Source organism: Oncorhynchus masou, unplaced genomic scaffold (genome assembly GCF_036934945.1).
Source record: "Oncorhynchus masou masou isolate Uvic2021 unplaced genomic scaffold, UVic_Omas_1.1 unplaced_scaffold_487, whole genome shotgun sequence".
Taxonomy (NCBI): domain Eukaryota; kingdom Metazoa; phylum Chordata; class Actinopteri; order Salmoniformes; family Salmonidae; genus Oncorhynchus; species Oncorhynchus masou.
Genome location: NW_027011265.1, coordinates 588625 through 606068, shown reverse-complemented (window position 1 = coordinate 606068; position 17444 = coordinate 588625). Strand labels below are relative to the sequence as shown.

The 17444-nt window shown below is 43.9% G+C and overlaps 1 long non-coding RNA gene across 2 annotated transcripts; it reads right to left on the bottom strand.

Moving 5' to 3' along the window:
• Positions 1-6270: 6270 nt before the first annotated feature.
• On the bottom strand, positions 6271-17183 carry LOC135535390 (uncharacterized). Of its 2 annotated transcripts, XR_010454861.1 has the most exons (3): positions 17119-17183; positions 14918-15388; positions 6271-7006 (listed from the first exon to the last, which is right to left on the bottom strand). It is a non-coding gene; the product is annotated as an uncharacterized LOC135535390 (long non-coding RNA). The 2 variants fall into 2 exon arrangements; XR_010454860.1 differs by lacking the exons at positions 14918-15388; positions 17119-17183 and adding an exon at positions 12613-14112.
• Positions 17184-17444: the final 261 nt, after the last annotated feature.

Sequence of the window (17444 nt, the reverse complement as noted above, 5' to 3'; positions counted from 1 at the left end):
AATGTGTAACGCTGCTTCGAGGGTGGCTGTTGTCGATGTGTTCCTGGTTTGTCAAGTTCTGTTGTCAGAAGAGGAATGGAAATGTCAGGGTGAACCTGACGATCTTGCCACATATGAGCAGAATGGTACCGCCCTGAACCCCCATTGATTACAGTGGCCTATGATAGAAACAGTAGATCAATTAAGCATTTAAAGTGACTACAACACACAAAAGCTGAGTACAGAAACACGTTAAGAATCTAGCAAAACGAACTACTTTCTTGGGAACAATGCATTCTCCACGGATGGTTGTCGGCATGGTTGTATGCTCTGCAAAAACACATTCACGTCTTTAGTACACAATTATCGATTTTATTACACACATTGATAGGCTATATACATTGTTTTAAGAGTACAAGGACAGAGAGCTGTTTGGCATCTGTGTTGGCTCTAAGACCATTTAACACTTGAACTAAGACTGTTTCTGTGCTGTGGTGGGCACCAAAACTAGATAGGATTTTTTTTAAACAGTTGTCAATTTAAAAAATAATGTAGCTCTTGGAACACCAACTAATCCAGAACTCTGCTTAAGAGTTAATAATGTCTAAGAGCTGAGGAATGTAGATTCATTTCTTCAGAAGGGGTTTCACCATAACAGATTTTAGTGCAGCGGGGAAAGTGTCTGTGAACAGGGAGGGATAAACAATAGCTTGCACTTCTTCTTCAAAACAGGTTTTAATTGCATATCTGAAGGTGGTGGGGATAGGATGGAGAAGGCAGGTAGAAGGTGGTGGGGATAGGATGGAGAAGGCAGGGAGAAGGTGGTGGGGATAGGATGGAGAAGGCAGGTAGAAGGTTAAGTTGTGATGTCACTTTCCCGAACATGTCTGTGTCGACCAGGGAAAAAAAATCCATGGTACCTTTGTGTGGTAGGCTGGTACACATATCATCAGACTTCCAGTCAGGTCTTGACTGATACCCAGTCTAATGTTGAATCTTATCTCTGAAATATGCTGCATTTAGATGTGTAGAGTTCACATAGGTTTGCGGGGGTAGGATTTTCATTCAGTATTACCCTGAGCTGTGGGAAACAAGGTAGTATAAATCCCCAGTGGTGATCAAAGCAACATCAACAATAGAGGATATGTCAATAGAAAGCCCCTTGGTAATAACCAGGTCCAGAGTATGGCTGTGGTTATGGGTGGGTCCAGTAGAAAACCCCTTGGTAATAACCAGGTCCAAAGTATGTCTGTGGTTATGGGTGGGCCCAGTAGAAAATTCCTTGGTAATAACCAGGTCCAGAGTATGGCTGTGGTTACGGGTGGGTCCAGTAGAAAGCCCCTTGGTAATAACCAGGTCCAGAGTATGGCTGTGGTTACGGGTGGGTCCAGTAGAAAGCCCCTTGGTAATAACCAGGTCCAGAGTATGGCTGTGGTTATGGGTGGGCCCAGTAGAAATCCCCTTGGTAATAACCAGGTCCAGAGTATGGCTGTGGTTATGGGTGGGTCCAGTAGAACGCCCCTTGGTAATAACCTTGTCCAGAGTATGGCTGTGGTTATGGGTGGGCCCAGGAGAAAGCCCTTCTCAAGGACAACATACAATAGTTCAGAGAAACCAGTAAAGAACGTGGCCAAAACAGGGTTATGATGCTCTGGTCTGGTGGGTGATATTTAAACACTATAACATGATGCTCTGGTCTGGTGGCTGACATTTAAACAGTATAAGATGATGCTCTGGTCTGGTGGCTGTCATTTAAACATTATAACATGATGCTCTGGTCTGGTGGCTGACATTGAAACAGTTTAACATGATGCTCTGGTCTGGTGGCTGACATTGAAACAGTTTAACATGATGCTCTGGTCTGATGGCTGACATTTAAACAGTATAACATGATGCTCTGGTCTGGTGGCTGACATTTAAACAGTATAACATGAAGCTCAAAATACCCAAAGTCACCAAGCCAAATGTCCTTTCAAATGATATCATTAGTAAAAATAGAGGCTGTCTCTTCCCCACATATAGACGAATCAGAGCAGAAGGTCTCTGTCTGTTTGAGGTTATAGCTGTATGTCTATAGATGTATATATATAGAGAGAGACTTATCAGATCAGTAGGTCTGTGTCTGTTTGAGGTTATAGCTGTTTGTGAACAACATCACCCATTGTTAAACACCTCTGTTCCTCTGTCACACATTTTACATGTATTTTAAGGTCATTTAGCTCTTGTCAAGATCAACAGTTGTGAGTTGATACATTATTGTACTTTTTCCTGTACTGGTCCCCCGTGGGAATCAAACACACAACCCTACATTGCAAGGGCAATTCTCTACCAACTGAGCCACACTGGAATCAGACGAACACACAAAAACACACAGACAGATTGGGGTGTATAAATGCATCTAACTACACATTAAACACTGAGACATGTTATGGGAGTATAAATGTATCTAACTACACATTAACCTCTTACACTTATGGTGGCGCTATTTCATTTTTGGAAGAAAAACGTTCCCGTTTTAAACAAGATATTTTGTCACAAAAAGATGCTCGACTATGCATATAATTGCTACTGTTCGAAAGAAAACACTCTGACGTGTCCAGAAATACAAATATCTTCTCTGTGCGTGCCCTTTAACGTGAGCTTCAGGCAAAACCAAGATGACTTGGCATCCAGGAAATGACAAGGATTTTTGAGGCTCTGTCTTTCATGATCTCCTTATATGGCTGTGAACGCAAGAGGAATGAGTCTGCCCTTTCTGTCGTTTCCCAAGGTGTCTGCAGCATTGTGACGTATTTGTAGGCAGATCGTTGGAAGATTGACCATAAGAGACCACATTTACCACGTGTCCGCCCGGTGTCCTGCGCCGAAATTGGTGCGCAAAAGTCACCTGCCAGTATTTTTCCATGGGGCACAGAGAGAGAAGCAAGCTTCCATGAACTGCATGTCAATGAAGAGATATGTGAAAAAACACCTTGAGGATTGATTCCAAACAACGTTTGCCATGTTTCGGTCGATATTATGTAGTTAATCCGGAAAAAGTTTCACGTTGTAGGTGACTGCATTTTCGGTTCGTTTCGGTAGCCAGGCGCAATGTAGAAAACGGAACGATTTCTCCTACACACAGACGCTTTCAGGAAACACTGCGCATTTGGTATGTGGCTGGGAGTCTCCTCATTGAAAACATCAGAAGCTCTTCAAAGGTAAATGATTTTATTTATTTGGTTATCTGGCTTTTGTGAAAATGTTGCGTGCTACATGCTACACAAAATGCTATGCTAGCTTTGCATACTCTTACACAAATTAGTCAATTTCTATGGTTCAAAAGCATATTTTGAAAATCTGAGATGACAGTGTTGTTAAGAAAAGGCTAAGCTTGAGAGCAAACGCATTATTTTAATTTTATTTGCGATTTTCAGAAATCGTTAACGTTGCGTTATGCTAATGAGCCTGAGGCTTAGTCACAATCCCGGATCCGGGATGGGGAGTTTCAAGAGGTTAAACACTGAGACCTGTTGGGGTGTATAAATGTATCTAACTACACATTAAACACTGAGACCTGTTGGGGTCTATAACTGTTCCTGTGGTGTTGGAGGTATTCACTGTAGTAGACTGGATCAGCTCCTCTGTCCCTCACTCATCTCTCTCTCCTCTCTCTTTACCTAGTGACCCTGTTCATCAGAACGTCATGGTGTTGGAGGACTTCACTGCAGTAGACTGGATCAGCTCCTCTGTCCCTCACCCATCTTTCTCTCCTCTCTTTACCTAGTGACCCTGTTCATCAGAACGTCATGGTGTTGGAGGTCTTCACTGTAGTAGACTGGATCAGCTCCTCTGTCACTCACTCATCTCTCTCTCCTCTCTTTTACCTAGTGACCCTGTTCAAATTATCTCTCCCTCCTTCCCTTTTCACACCAACGGACTTATCTTTAGACACTGCAGCCTTGACCGCCATTAACAACATCAGCAACAGAGAGGTGTGAAGTTTCCACAACAGAGTTAGAGTTAGTTTATCATGAGAACATACAGACACCACTGACTGGAACTATCAACAACAAGAGTTAGTTTATCATGGGAACATACAGACACCACTGACTTGAACTATCAACAACAAGAGTTAGTTTATCATGAGAACATACAGACACCACTGACTGGAACCAGCTGACAGTATCAGTTGTAAAGGCTTCATTACTACAAACAGAAGGAAAGTTGTAGTGTTGTGTCCATGATGAATGATGTGAAGACTTCATTACTACAAACAGAAGGAAGGTTGTAGTGTTTTGTCCATGATGAATGATGTGAAGACTTCATTACTACTAACAGAAGGAAAGTTGTAGTGTTATGTCCATGATGATTGTTGGAAAGGCTTCAATGTGTTTTATATTCTAATTGTTTATGTAAAATTGTAAATTGCATTTTACTAGAATGTTATTGTGTGTTTATCTTGAGCATCACCAGTTTATGGTGCCAACTTGCAAAATAAAGCATCCATGATCTGTCCACTAGATGGCAGTGCTCCATGTGTTGTATCCTGATCTGTCCACTAGATGGCAGTGCTCCATGTGTTGTATCCTGATCTGTCCACTAGATGGCAGTGTTCCATGTGTTGTATCCTGATCTGTCCACTAGATGGCAGTGCTCCATGTGTCCACCAGATGGCAGTGTTCCATGTGTTGTATCCTGATTTGTCCACTAGATGGCAGTGCTCCATGTGTCAAATCAAATCAAATCAAATTGTATTTGTCACATACACATGGTTAGCAGATGTTAATGCGAGTGTAGCGAAATGCTTGTGCTTCTAGTTCCGACAATGCAGTAATAACCAACAAGTAATCTAACTAACAATTCCTAAACTACTGTCTTATACACAGTGTAAGGGGATAAAGAATATGTACATAAGGATATATGAATGAGTGATGGTACAGACCATGTGTTGTATCCTGATCTGTCCACTAGATGGCAGTGCTCCATGTGTTGTATCCTGATCTGTCCACTAGATGGCAGTGCTCCATGTGTTGTATCCTGATTTGTCCACTAGATGGCAGTGCTCCATGTGTTGTATCCTGATCTGTCCACTAGATGGCAGTGCTCCATGTGTTGTATCCTGATCTGTCCACCAGATGGCAGTGCTCCATGTGTTGTATCCTGATCTGTCCACTAGATGGCAGTGCTCCATGTGTTGTATCCTGATTTGTCCACTAGATGGCAGTGCTCCATGTGTTGTATCCTGATCTGTCCACTAGATGGCAGTGCTCCATGTGTTGTATCCTGATCTGTCCACCAGATGGCAGTGCTCCATGTGTTGCATCCTGATCTGTCCACTAGATGGCAGTGCTCCATGTGTTGTATCCTGATCTGTCCACCAGATGGCAGTGCTCCATGTGTTGTATCCTGATCTGTCCACTAGATGGCAGTGCTCCATGTGTTGTATCCTGATCTGTCCACTAGATGGCAGTGCTCCATGTGTTGTATCCTGATCTGTCCACCAGATGGCAGTGCTCCATGTGTTGTATCCTGATCTGTCCACTAGATGGCAGTGCTCCATGTGTTGTAATGTGTAATACTGAACACTGTGATGCATCTATTACATTCCCTGGCTGCAGACATGAATGAAACTTTAAATAGAAGTTGTCCCTAACCACAGATCTAGGATCAGATTACTCTACCTACAATTCTGACGCCATGATGTCAAATAAAATAGTATTCATCACGTGCTTAATACTACAGGTATTACCTTAACATCTTAATACAACAGGTGTAGACCTTAAGATCTCTGTCTCTGTCTGTCTAGTGGAGTGGTTATGGTGGTTGCTCCCCAAACCAGAGAGATCAAATCCCAGAGAAACAGTTAATGGAGAAACTTCTTGTTGTCTTTGTGGGCCTGAGCAAACCAGAGGTATATAGGGGAAAAGGGGCTAGTTCCCATCAAATAGCAAGAATGAAGTTTCACCTTGTTTCAAATGTCATTTCAATAGAGTTGTGATAACATACTATGCTGTGGAGTAACAACACAACCATACTCTGCAAAAGCCAACTTTTACCTGGGGCCATTCTTTGTAGACCATTCAAAGGTGTTCCTAGTCTTGGTCCCCCTGAAGAAAGCCACATGTTAAGATAGTTAACTACTACTACAACTATTTGTAATGGTGGTGAATTCCCAAAGGAGAGGTTGTGAGTTAAATTCCTTTCATGCCAACTTGCTTTTGCTGCCTTGACAGAACAATGTTGAGGTGGGAACCGGAAGTACGTTAGACCGAACGAGAAATTGGATTATAAAGTTATACAATGTTGAGGTGGGGTTCGTTAGTTTTTTTATTTAAGAAATAGCCATGGGAACACTCAGACATAATTTACAAACAAAGCATGTGTTTAGTGAGTCCGCTAGATCAGAGGCAGTAGGGATGACCAGAGATGTTCTCTGTTTAGTGAGTCCTCCAGATCAGAGGCAGTAGGGATTACCAGAGATGTTCTCTGTTTAGTGAGTCCTCCAGATCAGAGGATGTAGGGATGACCAGGGATGTTCTCTGTTTAGTGAGTCCTCCAGATCTGTGGCAGTAGGGATGACCAGGGATGTTCTCTGTTTAGTGAGTCCTCCAGATCAGAGGCAGTAGGGATGACCAGGGATGTTCTCTGTTTAGTGAGTCCTCCAGATCAGAGGCAGTAGGGATGACCAGGGATGTTCTCTGTTTAGTGAGTGCTCCAGATCAGAGGAAGTAGGGATGACCAGGTATTTTCTCTGTTTAGTGATTCCTCCAGATCAGAGGCAGTAGGGATGACCAGGGATGTGCTCTGTTTAGTGAGTCCTCCAGATCAGAGGCAGTAGGGATGATCAGGGATGTTCTCTGTTTAGTGAGTCCTCCAGATCAGAGGCAGTAGGGATGACCAGGGATGTTCTCTGTTTAGTGAGTCCTCCAGATCAGAGGCAGTAGGGATGACCAGGGATGTTCTCTTGATAAGTGTGTGATATGGACCATTTTCCTGTCCGGCTTTGCATTCGAAATGAAACAAGTACTTTTGGGTGCCAGGGAAACTGTATGGAGTAAAACATATATTATTTTCTTTAGAAATGTAGTGAAGTAAAATTAAAAGTTATAAAGAAACAGAGAGTAAAAGTACAGATACAAACAGATATGAACAGAATGTAGTGGAGTTTTAAATACATTTCTGTTAAGTCATTTACACCACTGGACTTGAAAGGAACACCTCAATTACCTCGACAAACCGGTGCCCCCACACATTGACTCTGTACCGTAATACCCTGTATATAGCCTCCACGTTGACTCTGTACCGTAGTACCCTGTATATAGCCTCCACATTGACTCTGTACCGGTACCCCCTGTATATAGCCTCCACATTGACTCTGTACCGTAACCCACTGTATATAGCCTCCACGTTGACCCTGTACCGTAATACCCTGTATATAGCCTCCACATTGACTCTGTACCGGTACCCCCTGTATATAGCCTCCACACATTGATTCTGTACCGTAATACCCTGTATATAGCCTCCACATTGACTCTGTACTGGTTCCCCCTGTATATAGCCTCCACAATGACTCTGTACTGGTTCCCCCTGTATATAGCCTCCACATTGACGCTGTACTGGTTCCCCCTGTATATCGCCTCGCTATTTTTTATTTTACTGCTGATCTTTAATTATTTGTTACTTATATTTCTTGTTTTTTACTTAACACATTTTTCTTACAACTAAATTGTTGGTTTAGGGCTTCATTTCAGCATTTCACTCTAATGTTTAAACATGTAGTATTCGGCGCATGTGACAAATACAATTTGATTTGTTACACATGAAAACATGTTGTGATCCTGGTGTGACATTATTGAAGCTGTGCTGACACCTAGTGGAATCAAGAGAAACAACACCATACACACACACTAACACAGATGGGATGCTTTACATAAGTTGCTATTTTTTATTAGACACTAATATATATGTCCAATAAACAGACGTAAGCTAGCGCGAGGAAGCACTCTTTGAAAGGAGGGAGTAGTGTAAGGACCCTGTGTTTATAAGCGCAGGATAGGACCCAAGCTTTTGCGCGCCGGTCCTCGGGCTAGAAGGTTGAGGGTTCAAGACTCTGCCTGTTTCATTACAGTATATACAGTACTGTATAACAATTGTGTACAAGCCACCTACCTAATAAAATACTGGGGCTTGCGGTCATTAGTTACATTTCAACCACAGCGATTCCCTAATTGAGGCGCAACAGAGTTCACCGGCAAATGCAGGAACACCGGAAATAATTACTAAACCAACGAACGAGAAATGGTGGAGGCAACCAGCATGAAGAGAGACATTTGTCCGAATAAACGTGGTGAGTGAAAAACGTAATTACATAGCTCACTCCCTACCCCGTATCTCATTCTACTGTTATATGACTCTGTATGTGTTGTTTGTTGACAACCTTGTTATTTATGACGTTTTTGGAACGGATTCCTGCTGGAACGTTCCTCAAATTATACCCACCCCTCAACATGATGCTGGAGAGATATTTACGTTCCTCAAATTATACCCACCCCTCAACATGATGCTGGAGAGATATTTACGTTCCTCAAATTATACCCTCAACATGATGCTGGAGAGATATTTACGTTCCTCAAATTATACCCTCAACATGATGCTGGAGAGATATTTACGTTCCTCAAATTATACCCTCAACATGATGCTGGAGAGATATTTACGTTCCTCAAATTAAGAGTTCTATTCAGCTATGTTAATACTTATCTGGAATAAGGAGTTATATTCAGCTATGTTACTACTTATCTGGAATAAGGAGTTCTATTCAGCTATGTTACTACTTATCTGGAATAAGGAGTTCTATTCAGCTATGTTACTACTTATCTGGAATAAGGAGTTCTATTCAGCTATGTTACTACTTATCTGGAATAAGGAGTTCTATTCAGCTATGTTACTACTTATCTGGAATAAGGAGTTCTATTCAGCTATGTTACTACTTATCTGGAATAAGGAGTTCTATTCAGCTATGTTACTACTTATCTGGAATAAGGAGTTCTATTCAGCTATGTTACTACTTATCTGGAATAAGGAGTTCTATTCAGCTATGTTACTACTTATCTGGAATAAGGAGTTCTATTCAGCTATGTTACTACTTATCTGGAATAAGGAGTTCTATTCAGCTATGTTACTACTTATCTGGAATAAGGAGTTCTATTCAGCTATGTTACTACTTATCTGGAATAAGGAGTTCTATTCAGCTATGTTACTACTTATCTGGAATAAGGAGTTCTATTCAGCTATGTTAATACTTATCTGGGGGGAACAGACATGTTAACCATCCAGGCCGTGGGGGGACCAGACATGTTAACCATCCAGGCCGTGGGGGGGAAAAAGACATGTTAACCATCCAGGCCGTGGGGGGGAACAGACATGTTAACCATCCAGGCCGTGGGGGGGAACAGACATGTTAACCATCCAGGCTGTGGGGGGAAACAGACATGTTAACCATCCAGGCTGTGGGGGGGAACAGACATGTTAACCATCCAGGCCGTGGGGGGGAACAGACATGTTAACCATCCAGGCTGTGGGGGGAACAGACATGTTAACCATCCAGGCTGTGGGGGGGAACAGACATGTTAACAATCCAGGCCGTGGGGGGGACCAGACATGTTAACCATCCAGGCTGTGAACAGACATGTTAACCATCCAGGCCGTGGGGGGTACAGACATGTTAACCATCCAGGCTGTGGGGGGGAACAGACATGTTAACCATCCAGGCTGTGGGGGGAACAGACATGTTAACCATCCAGGCCGTGGGGGGAACAGACATGTTAACCATCCAGGCTGTGGGGGGAACAGACATGTTAACCATCCAGGCTGTGGGGGGGAACATGTTAACCATCCAGGCTGTGGGGGGAACAGACATGTTAACCATCCAGGCTGTGGGGGGGAACAGACATGTTAACCATCCAGGCCGTGAACAGACATGTTAACCATCCAGGCCGTGGGGGGTACAGACATGTTAACCATCCAGGCCGTGGGGGGGCACAGACATGTTAACAATCCAGGCTGTGGGGGAACAGACATGTTAACCATCCAGGCTGTGGGGGGAACAGACATGTTAACCATCCAGGCTGTGGGGGGAACAGACATGTTAACCATCCAGGCTGTGGGGGGAACAGACATGTTAACCATCCAGGCTGTGGGGGGAACAGACATGTTAACCATCCAGGCTGTGGGGGAACAGACATGTTAACCATCCAGGCTGTGGGGGGAACAGACATGTTAACCATCCAGGCCATGGGGGGGAACAGACATGTTAACCATCCAGGCTGTGGGGGGAACAGACATGTTAACCATCCAGGCTGTGGGGAACAGACATGTTAACCATCCAGGCTGTGGGGGAACAGACATGTTAACCATCCAGGCTGTGGGGGGAACAGACATGTTAACCATCCAGGCTGTGGGGGGAACAGACATGTTAACCATCCAGGCTGTGGGGGGAAACAGACATGTTAACCATCCAGGCTGTGGGGGGAACAGACATGTTAACCATCCAGGCCGTGGGGGGGAACAGACATGTTAACCATCCAGGCCGTGAACAGACATGTTAACCATCCAGGCTGTGGGGGAACAGACATGTTAACCATCCAGGCCGTGGGGGGGAACAGACATGTTAACCATCCAGGCCGTGGGGGGAACAGACATGTTAACCATCCAGGCTGTGGGGGGAACAGACATGTTAACCATCCAGGCCGTGAACAGACATGTTAACCATCCAGGCTGTGGGGGAACAGACATGTTAACCATCCAGGCTGTGGGGGGACAGACATGTTAACCATCCAGGCTGTGGGGGGAACAGACATGTTAACCATCCAGGCTGTGGGGGGAACAGACATGTTAACCATCCAGGCTGTGGGGGGAACAGACATGTTAACCATCCAGGCAGTGGGGGGGAACAGACATGTTAACCATCCAGGCTGTGGGGGGAAACAGACATGTTAACCATCCAGGCTGTGGGGGGAACAGACATGTTAACCATCCAGGCCGTGGGGGGGAACAGACATGTTAACCATCCAGGCTGTGAACAGACATGTTAACCATCCAGGCTGTGGGGGGAACAGACATGTTAACCATCCAGGCCGTGAACAGACATGTTAACCATCCAGGCCGTGGGGGGGAACAGGCATGTTAACCATCCAGGCCATGGGGGGACAGACATGTTAACCATCCAGGCCGTGGGGGGGAACATGTTAACCATCTCAGACAACAGCGAAAATCAAGGAGGAGACCCAGACTCTCGAAAAGTTTAAGAAGGAGATGAGACTCTGTACAACTGGACAATGGAAGTTCAGCAATGGGCTAATACAGGTAAAGAATACATCAAATAAATCATCCTAAATGTAACTCTCCTGGACTGTCACCTTGACCTAGTGGAGAGGCTTGCGTACTCCAATGACCCTGAGAGCTAACCCTTAGAGGGCATACTCCAATGACCCTGAGAGCTAACCCTTAGAGGGCGTACTCCAATGACCCTGAGAGCTAACCCTTAGAGGGCGTACTCCAATGACCCTGAGCTCTAACCCTTAGAGGGCGTACTCCAATGACCCTGAGCGCTAACCCTTAGAGGGCGTACTCCAATGACCCTGAGCTCTAACCCTTAGAGGGTGTACTCCAATGACCCTGAGCTCTAACCCTTAGAGGGCGTACTCCAATGACCCTTAGAGGGCGTACTCCAATGACCCTTAGAGGGCGTACTCCAATGACCATTAGAGGGCGTACTCCAATGACCCTGAGCTCTAACCCTTAGAGGGTGCACTCCAATGACCCTGAGCTCTAACCCTTAGAGGGCGTACTCCAATGACCCTGAGCTCTAACCCTTAGAGGGCGTACTCCAATGACCCTGAGCTCTAACCCTTAGAGGGTGTACTCCAATGACCCTAAGAGGGCGTACTCCAACGACCCTTAGAGGTCGTACTCCAATGACCCTGAGCGCTAACCCTTAGAGGGCGTACTCCAATGACCCTTAGAGGGTGTACTCCAATGACCCTTAGAGGGTGTACTCCAATGACCCTTAGAGGGCGTACTCCAATGACCCTGAGCGCTAACCCTTAGAGGGCGAACTCCAATGAGCCTTAGAGGGTGTACTCCAATGACCTTGGGAGCTGCGTGGCCTTGGGAGCTGAGTGGCCCTGGGAGCTGAGTGGCCCTGGGAGCAGAGTGGCCCTGGGAGCAGAGTGGCCCTGGGAGCTGAGTGGCCCTGGGAGCTGAGTGGCCCTGGGAGCTGAGTGGCCCTGGGAGCTGAGTGGCCCTGGGAGCAGAGTGGCCCTGGGAGCTGAGTGGCCCTGGGAGCAGAGTGGCCCTGGGAGCAGAGTGGCCCTGGGAGCAGAGTGGCCCTGGGAGCAGAGTGGCCCTGGGAGCTGAGTGGCCCTGGGAGCTGCGTGGCCCTGGGAGCTGAGTGGCCTTGGGAGCAGAGTGGCCCTGGGAGCTGAGTGGCCCTGGGAGCTGCATGGACAAAGTAAGTAGTATGTTTGTGTGTCACAATAACTATGTTTCTGTTTTGTTATCTGTGTTTGTTCAGTTGCTCAAACACAGACCACACTGCCATTAAAGTTACAAATCCACATTGCATTCTTGTGAATTTACAGCTGACCTACTCACAAAGAAGATAGCCTTTGACCGGGTGATGCTCCTGAGACAGCTGAAGGAGGAAGAGGTAATTGTCCTAAAGGAAGTCCAGCAGCACTGGGAAAGCCTAAAGAGGGGATCGGAGAATGTGCAAGACCTGGCTTCACATGTGGCACCTGACCTAAGCAGGCAAAGTAGGGGAACGTTCATTAGTATGTATTGATGTTGGCACCCTGTAATTGATATTGTATTTAAGGAATACTTCATTGTATTAGTAGTAGGGGAACGTTCATTAATATGTATTGATGTTGGCACCCTGTAATTGATATTGTATTTAAGGAATACGTCATTGTATTAGTAGTAGGGGAACGTTCATTAATATGTATTGATGTTGGCACCCTGTAATTGATATTGTATTTAAGGAATACGTCATTGTATTAGTAGTAGGGGAACGTTCATTAATATGTATTGATGTTGGCACCCTGTAATTGATATTGTATTTAAGGAATACGTCATTGTATTTATACGACACATTACGATTGTTGGTGTCAGGCTGGTAGTTGAATCAGTCGGAAGCTGGGAGCAGAGGTCTCTTCTCCATGCTTCAGAGGAGAGTCAGCAGGACACCAGGACTCTGTCAAACTGATATACAGCAAAGCTATGGGCCAAGACACCTCCCCCCTAGAAGATAACTTCATAGATGACCTCGTGGAAGAGGACCTAGATGACAGCATCCACTACAGCTCTGATGACGAGGAATCTGTCCCAGACTGACGGTGTTCGTTTGGGTGGGTGCAGTTTGCATTGGGTGGAAAGGGATTCCATTTGTTTTGTAGATGTGCTTTGTCTGCCTTCCTAAGGAAAAATAGTTTGAACATTTTATGGAAAATAAAGGTTTATGTTTCTTCCTTGTTGACAATGTGATCATGGGGTACAGATTTGAGAAGGGTGCTCGTCTGTTACTGCTTTTGCCCGGTCACATGACCAGGTCACATGACCCCTTTAAATGGCCAATCTGCAGTTGATACATCCACTTATGGATGCTTGAAGAATATCATTTATAAATGCCTCATGAATATAGTTCAACTGCCGTACCCCATCAGATCCCAAAATAGATGTTTTTGTTCTACTCCAATGTTTGTAAACAAAGTAAATGTAAACATACACGAGCATGTGTCCAACTCATTCCACGGTGAGCCTGCGGGTTTCACTCCTCCCATGGAGCTACATCAGTACATTAGTCATGGGATTTTAAGTTAAGGTGACCAGATTTCTGAAATTAAAACCGGGGACATTTACAGGTCGGAGGTCAAAATATCATTACAATATCCAATGTTATTATCTATTATATATAATATCAATATATGATTAAAATATCCAATGTTATTAATCTATTAAATATAATATCAATATATCATTAAAATATCTATGTTATCATCTATTATATATAATATCAATATATGATTAAAATATCCACTGTTATTATCTATTATATATAATATCAATATATCATTAAAATATCCACTGTTATTATCTATTATATATAATATCAATATATCATTACAATATCCAATGTTATTATCTATTATATATAATATCAATATATCATTAAAATATCCAATGTCATTATCTATTATATATAATATCAATATATCATTAAAATATCCAATGTCATTATCTATTATATATAATATCAATATATCATTAAAATATCCAATGTTATTATCTATTATATATAATATCAATATATCATTAAAATATCCAATGTTATTATCTATTATATATAATATCAATATATCATTAAAATATCCAATGTTATTATCTATGAAATAAAGGGGGATAATTCCGGTTTCATGTATTTAGTCTAACAGGCCCACTGTGACAGAGAAAACAACTATATTACAGAAACACTATAGACAAGACAGAACTGATCTGAACAGCCATTCAGTGGTCCTGCTAGTCTGGGTAGAACTGATCTGAACAGCCAATCAGTGGTCCTGCTAGTCTGGGTAGAACTGATCTGAACAGCCAATCAGTGGTCCTGCTAGTCTGGGTAGAACTGATCTGAACAGCCATTCAGTGGTCCTGCTAGTCTGGGTAGAACTGATCTGAACAGCCAATCAGTGGTCCTGCTAGTCTGGGTAGAACTGATCTGAACAGCCATTCAGTGGTCCTGCTAGTCTGGGTAGAACTGATCTGAACAGCCAATCAGTGGTCCTGCTAGTCTGGGTAGAATAAGAGCAGAAGAGAACATGTGACCTTTAAAAAACAGAAAATAGTCTATGTGAAATATTTAACATAATGAAGAAATAAGACGGTGATGAGATTATGTAGTTACCACTTATTACAACCTAATCTGTATATTTCTCAGAACAATGTATCTTCTTCAGGATTGCTCTGTCTTTGGCCAGCTTCTCCATGAACTCCTGGCAGGGGAGGTTGGCGTTTGTCTTCACAATAAGCATGGCCTTGATGGTAGGAACAGGGAACCTATTTCTTGCTGCTGTCCATAGAGCATTCATTTGGGAGAACACTCTCTCGACTGGTGTATTACTTCCAGGTAAGCACATGACAACAGACGCTAATCTAGCCAGGTTAGAGTGTGGGATGTGGTTCTCTTTGAAGTGGGTAACTCCATCTCTGACTAAGCGGTGTCTCCGATGTTTTCCATTATTCAAGCGATCCCCCCTTTAGGAACTCTTGCAGGCCAGTAACCTCGTCAAACAATGCATCCTCATTGATGGTCACATGGGGGCATTTTTCCTGCAGTGTGGCTGCTGCCTTCTGGATCTCTTCACGCTGAGGTTGCCTGTTTAAAAGGAGACAATATATATATTTTAGATTATCTGTGTGCTTTCCCCAATACCTGCAAGTAGTTCACAGCCGTAGTGAAGAATGATTGGGAGGTTTTGAGAAAGCTCTTTAGACATTGCAGCTCTTCAGTCTTTTCTACTCTGAAAATATGAAAATATCTTTGTGAGCGGGTACTCAACTTCAAGGGGAACCATACCCAAAGCTGTTCTGGCCGTGTTATGAATGATGTGGGCAGGACAACCAAAGCCAATCACCTCCCGCTGCAGAGCATTTTTAACTTTGGTATGGACATTGACCCTCCCCAGCCTATTCAGTCCTCCAGGGTTGGTATGGACATCGACCCTCCCCAGCCTATTCAGTCCTCCAAGGTTGGTATGGACATTGACCCTCCCCAGCCTATTCAGTCCTCCAGGGTTGGTATGGACATTGACCCTCCCAGGCTATTCAGTCCTCCAGGGTTGGTATGGACATTGACCCTCCCCAGGCTATTCAGTCCTCCAAGGTTGGTATGGACATTGACCCTCCCCAGCCTATTCAGTCCTCCAAGGTTGGTATGGACATTGACCCTCCCAGCCTATTCAGTCCTCCAAGGTTGGTATGGACATTGACCCTCCCAGGCTATTCAGTCCTCCAGGGTTGGTATGGACATTGACCCTCCCCAGCCTATTCAGTCCTCCAAGGTTGGTATGGACATTGACCCTCCCCAGCCTATTCAGTCCTCCAAGGTTGGTATGGACATTGACCCTCCCCAGCCTATTCAGTCCTCCAAGGTTGGTATGGACATCGACCCTCCCCAGCCTATTCAGTCCTCCAAGGTTGGTATGGACATTGACCCTCCCCAGCCTATTCAGTCCTCCAAGGTTGGTATGGACATTGACCCTCCCAGCCTATTCAGTCCTCCAGGGTTGGTATGGACATTGACCCTCCCCAGCCTATTCAGTCCTCCAGGGTTGGTATTTGTGTTGTCGGCAGAGAATGACAACTTTGTTTTGCAGGTTACATTTTTGGATGAAAGAGCCATTGTTCCTCCTCTGTCTGCTCTTCTTCACTCTCCTTGTGTCACTCTTCTTACTCTCAACTTCCTGATCTTTCTTCCTTTCCTTCTCTTCACCTTTCCACCTCACTCTTCCACACTCTCCTTGCTTCACTCTTTTTACTCCCTTAATTTGTCCTTCTCCAATCTTTATTAATAAATAGAACACTATTAGATATAATACTTTGGTTAACAGATTCCCATTGCTTGTCTCATTTTGTATTTTATCTTATAAACATTGTTTGGAATAATAAATTGGCAGGCTCTGTAATCATATCTTAACTTTTCCTCCTCTATCTCACTCTTCTTCCTATCCAGTATTCCTCCTCTCCACTTTAGCAGAAAACATTACGCTAATGTTATCCATGAAAATGTCTAAATATATGTTCACACAACTTATAATGCCAAACCATTACAATTGTAATCTACAAATAAATAGTATCATAATTAATTGTGCATTAATTTAATATAATCATATTTTCAAAATAGCCGGTCCATTGAATGTTTACATGTGAACGTTTTTTAACCTCGTTACCATGACAGCAGCTGGCGAACCGAGCAAGATAACTTAGTCGACATAGCTAATATTAGCTAGCATAACCTATTTAAAACCATATACCGCAGAACATTTAACTATAAAATAAGTTGTGACATAACATCATTAGCTAGTATCTCAAACGAGTGTAATTTACATGGCTTGAAAAGTCGTTTGTGGTGATGTTATGGATTCACTTGACACTTCCGGCCGAGTTTTCCAGAGCAGTTTCCTCTAAAACTGGCGCGAGCAAGTAGTTAGTAGAAGAAGAGTGAATGAAGCTGCTCTCGCGAGCGGCCCCCTCTGCTGGACAAAACAAGCACAACAAGATTGAGACGTCAACCGGTTGACTCTGATGCCCGGTCTTTCTTGCCACGTAAAATATTATTTCACTTTGCAGTCTGTTTTTAACGCACAATTAAAAACGGGGACATCTCCAGCCGGTGACAGCTCACGGAAAACTGGGACGTCTGGTCACCCTAT